This window comes from Oncorhynchus keta, chromosome 7 (assembly GCF_023373465.1).
Source record: "Oncorhynchus keta strain PuntledgeMale-10-30-2019 chromosome 7, Oket_V2, whole genome shotgun sequence".
NCBI lineage: Eukaryota > Metazoa > Chordata > Actinopteri > Salmoniformes > Salmonidae > Oncorhynchus > Oncorhynchus keta.
In genome coordinates this window covers 47222235-47227593 of record NC_068427.1, presented here as the reverse complement: position 1 = coordinate 47227593, position 5359 = coordinate 47222235, and positions in this window count along the sequence as shown.

The window sequence follows — 5359 nt, the reverse complement described above, 5'->3', positions numbered from 1 at the left end:
TATTGCGTATAATTCTGAATGTTGCTTGATAGTTATTTCTCTTTAGTTAACTGGATGCATCACATACTGTAGTCTTACTGACTGGAAGAGTGACATTGGTTTATTCGAGCAACCCAGTCTGACCCAGTGAACTGTTCCTATTGCAGGCTAAAATCAATTATAAAGAGAAAGATTGGGTATATAATCCTCCTTAAAACTCCTTATACAGTATGATTAGCCTTAATGAGTTCCATCTGAAAGCGTGGCACAGGAGGAATTCATTAAAGCCGAGCTGCTTGTAATCAGACAGGCTAATATGGATTTTGCCGACACTAGAAACTGTTCTGAAAGACAGAAATACACCAGGGCCTCTTGAAAGAAAGCAAAGCATCCGGGTACCAAAATACCTGCCATGCACTGATGACACCACGAGTGTTAACGATCGCTATAACGACAGTTCAAGCAACATCTGTTTGATTTACAATACACCAACCATGAAACACCACTGAGACAAAACCATGTGATCAATACACACACTGTAACGGTCGTCGTAGGTGGAAGAAGAGGAGGACCAATGCGCAGCGTGGTAAGTGTCCATGTTTTTAATAAAATAACTGAACACTGAACAAAGCAACAACAAAACGACAAACGAACAGTCCCGTAAGGTGATGAAAAAACACGGAACAGAAAATAATCACCCACAAAACACAGGTGGGAAAAGGCTGCCTAAGTATGATTCTCAATCAGAGATAACCAGGCTACCTAAGTATGATTCTCAATCAGAGATAACCAGGCTACCTAAGTATGATTCTCAATCAGAGATAACCAGGCTGCCTAAGTATGATTCTCAATCAGAGATAACCAGGCTGCCTAAGTATGATTCTCAATCAGAGATAACCACGCTACCTAAGTATGATTCTCAATCAGAGACAACCAGGCTACCTAAGTATGATTCTCAATCAGAGACAACCAGGCTACCTAAGTATGATTCTCAATCAGAGACAACCAGGCTACCTAAGTATGATTCTCAATCAGAGATAACCAGGCTACCTAAGTATGATTCTCAATCAGAGACAACGAACGACACCTGCCTCTGATTGAGAATCATACCAGGCCAAACACATAAACACAACATAGAAACAAGAACATAGACTACCCACCCCAACTCACGTCCTGACCAAACTAAAACAAAGACACAACAAAGGACTAAGGTCAGAACGTGACACACACACACACACACACACACACACACACACACACACACACACACACACACACACACACACACACACACACACACACACAAAAACTACGGAATTTAGAATTTCACGAGAACTGTTACAAAAAAACAATATTGGGAGAACATTTTTAATGCTTACTTGTAATACTTCTTTAGGTATATAAACAACTTTGAAATGGTGTTGCTTTATTTTCTGGCGGCCCTCTAAGATGTTTGGTCTCCCCTCCCTGTTTAGGTCGAACACGTTGTTGATTCAAACTCATCATGAGGCTTGAGGTCACCCTGTCTCAGACTTGGCTAGTTATATATAATATAATAATATAAATAATATAGTTAGCTGCTAGTTAGCTGCAGCCCACCTGGTGGCCCAAGGGAAATCACAGCAGCCATACTCACAGGAGAGGATCTGACAGCCAGGCCCCGCACATCAGAGAGGGGTCCAGGCTAGAAAGGAGGGGAGAGAGGGGTCCAGGCTAGGAGAGAGGGGATCCAGGCTACGAGGGAGAGAGGGGTCCAGACAAGGAGGGAGAGAGGGGTTCAGGTTAGGAGGGAGAGAGGGGTCCAGATTAGGAGGGAGAGAGGGATCCAGGCTAGGAGGGAGAGAGGGGTCCAGGCTAGGAGGGAGAGAGGGGTCCAGGCTAGGAGGGAGAGAGGGGTCCAGATTAGGAGGGAGAGAGGGGTCCAGGCTAGGAGGGAGAGAGGGGTCCAGACTAGGAGGGAGAGAGGGGTCCAGGTTAGGAGGGAGAGAGCGGTCCAGACTCGGAGGGGTCCAGACAAGGAGGGAGAGAGGGGTCCAGGCTAGGAGGGAGAGAGGGATCCAGGCTAGGAGGGAGAGGGGATCCAGGCTAGGAGGGAGAGAGGATCCAGGCTAGGAGGGAGAGAGGGGTCCAGACTAGGAGGGAGGGGGAGAGAGGGGTCCAGGTTAGGAGGGAGAGAGGGGTCCAGACTAGGAGGGAGAGAGGGTCCAGACTAGGAGGGAGGGGGAGAGAGGGGTCCAGACTAGGAGGGAGGGGGAGATAGGGGTCCAGGTTAGGAGGGAGAGAGGGGTCCAGGCTAGGAGGGAGAGAGGGGTACAGACTAGGAGGGAGAGAGGGGTACAGACTCGGAGGGAGAGAGGGGTCCAGGTTAGGAGGGAGGGAGGGGTCCAGGTTAGGAGGGAGAGAGGGGTCCAGACTAGGAGGGAGAGAGGGGTCCAGATTAGGAGCGAGAGAGAGGGGTCCAGGCTAGGAGGGAGAGAGGGGTCCAGATTAGGAGGGAGAGAGGGGTCCAGATTAGGAGGGAGAGAGGGATCCAGGCTAGGAGGGAGAGAGGGGTCCAGGCAAGGAGGGAGAGAGGGAGAGAGGGGTCCAGGCTAGGAGGGAGAGAGGGGTTCAGGCTAGGAGGGAGAGAGGGGTCCAGGCTAGGAGGGAGAGAGGGGTCCAGGCTAGGAGGGAGGGAGGGGTCCAGACTAGGAGGGGAGAGGGGGTCCAGGCTAGGAGGGAGAGGAGTCCAGGCTAGGAGGGAGAGAGGGGTCCAGGGTAGGAGGGAGAGTGGGGTCCAGGTTAGGTGGGAGAGAGGGGTCCAGATTAGGAGGGGTCCAGGCTAGGAGAGAGAGGGGGTCCAGGCTAGGAGGGAGAGAGGGGTCCAGACCAGGCTAGGAGGGAGGGGGAGATAGGGGTCCAGGCTAGGAGGGAGAGAGGGGTCCAGGCTAGGAGGGAGAGAGGGGTCCAGGTTAGGAGGGAGAGAGGGGTCCAGACTCGGAGGGAGAGAGGGAGAGAGGGGTCCAGGCTAGGAGGGAGAGAGGGGTCCAGGCTAGGAGGGAGAGAGGGGTAGGAGGGAGAGAGGGGTCCAGGCTAGGAGGGAGAGAGGGGTCCAGGTTAGGAGGGAGAGAGGGGTCCAGGCTAGGAGGGAAAGGGGGGTCCAGGTTAGGAGGGAGAGAGGGGTCCAGACTAGGAGGGAGAGAGGGGTCCAGACTAGGAGGGAGAGAGGGGTCCAGGCTAGGAGGGAGAGGGGGGTCCAGGTTAGGAGGGAGAGAGGGGTCCAGACTCGGAGGGGTCCAGACAAGGAGGGAGAGAGGGGTCCAGGTTAGGAGGGAGAGAGGGGTCCAGACTAGGAGGGAGGGGGAGATAGGGGTCCAGGCTAGGAGGGAGGGGGAGATAGGGGTCCAGGCTAGGAGGGAGGGGGAGATAGGGGTCCAGGCTAGGAGGGAGAGAGGGTTCCAGGCTAGGAGGGAGAGAGGGGTCCAGGCTAGGAGGGAGAGGGAGGTCCAGGTTAGGAGGGAGAGGGAGGTCCAGGTTAGGAGGGAGAGAGGGGTCCAGACTCGGAGGGGTCCAGACAAGGAGGGAGAGAGGGGTCCAGACTCGGAGGGGTCCAGGCTAGGAGGGAGAGAGGGTTCCAGGTTAGGAGGGAGGGGGAGATAGGGGTCCAGGCTAGGAGGGAGGGGGAGATAGGGGTCCAGGCTAGGAGGGAGGGGGAGATAGGGGTCCAGGCTAGGAGGGAGAGAGGGGTCCAGGCTAGGAGGGAGGGGGATATAGGGGTCCAGGTTAGGAGGGAGGGGGAGATAGGGGTCCAGGCTAGGAGGGAGAGAGGGGTCCAGGCTAGGAGGGAGAGAAGGGTCCAGACTAGGAGGGAGGGGGAGATAGGGGTCCAGGCTAGGAGCGAGGGGGAGATAGGGGTCCAGGCTAGGAGGGAGGGGGAGATAGGGGTCCAGGCTAGGAGGGAGGGGGAGATAGGGGTCCAGGCTAGGAGGGAGGGGAGATAGGGGTCCAGGCTAGGAGGGAGGGGGAGAGAGGGGTCCAGGCTAGGAGGGAGAGAGGGGTCCAGGCTAGGAGGGGTCCAGCTCCCCAAAATCTCCTAATCTCTACTGTGTCTGTATCATACCTATGTGCTCGGACACTACAATGCTCTTTCTCTTCACAGTGACTGAATTATTTATTTAATAAATCAAATCAAATTTTATTTGTCACATACACATGGTTAGCAGATGTTAATACGAGTGTAGCGAAATGCTTGTGCTTCTAGTTCCGACAATGCAGTAATAACCAACGACTAATCTAACTTAACAATTCCACAATTACTACCTTATACACACAAGTGTAAAGGGATAAAGAATATGTACATAAAGATATATGAATGAGAGATGGTACAGAACAGCATAGGCATGATGCAGTAGATGGTATTGACTACAGTATATACATGATCACCATGATGCCAAACGACGACTGGAGTGGTGTAAAGTTCACCGGCATTGGACTGGAGCAGTGGAAACGCTGAATCACACAACGCTACAGTATGTAACTCTACAGCATACAATGACATTGTAGACGATTCTGTGCTTACCATTTTGTGGCAGCTGTTTGGGGAAAGCCATTTCCCGTTTCAGCATGACAATGTCCCCGTGCAGAAAGCGAGGTCCATACAGAAATGGTTAGTCGAGATCGGTGTGGAAGAACTTGACTGGCCTACACAGAGCCCTGACCTCAACTCCATCGAACACCTTTGGGATGATTTGTAACGCTGACCGCGAGCCAGGCCTAATAGCCCGACATCAGTGCTCGACCTCACTAATGCAGTTGTGGCTGAATGGAAGAAGCAAGTACCTGCAGCGATATTCCAACATCTAGTGGAGGCTGTTATAGCAGCAAAGGGGGAACCAACTTCATATTACTGCCCATGATATTGAAATGAAATGTTTGACACGCAGGTGCCCACATACTTTTGGTCATGTAGTGTATCTCTGGACTGTTTTAGACAGATCAGTTGTTTGTGATTAGCCTTCTCATATACAGTTACTGCTACAAAACTACAATACATTGGTTATTTCACTATCTTATTCATTACAACACTACAACACTATAACATTACAACACTATAAAACGACAACACTACAACACTACAACACTATAACATTACAACACTATAACACTACAACACTACAACACTACAACACTACAACACTACAACACTAACACTATAACACTACAACACTATAACACTATAACATTACAACACTACAACACTATAATACTACATACACTATAACATTATAACATTACAACACTATAACACTACAACACTATAATACTACATACACTATAACATTATGACATTACAACACTATAACACTACAACACTAACACTACAACACTATAACACTACAAC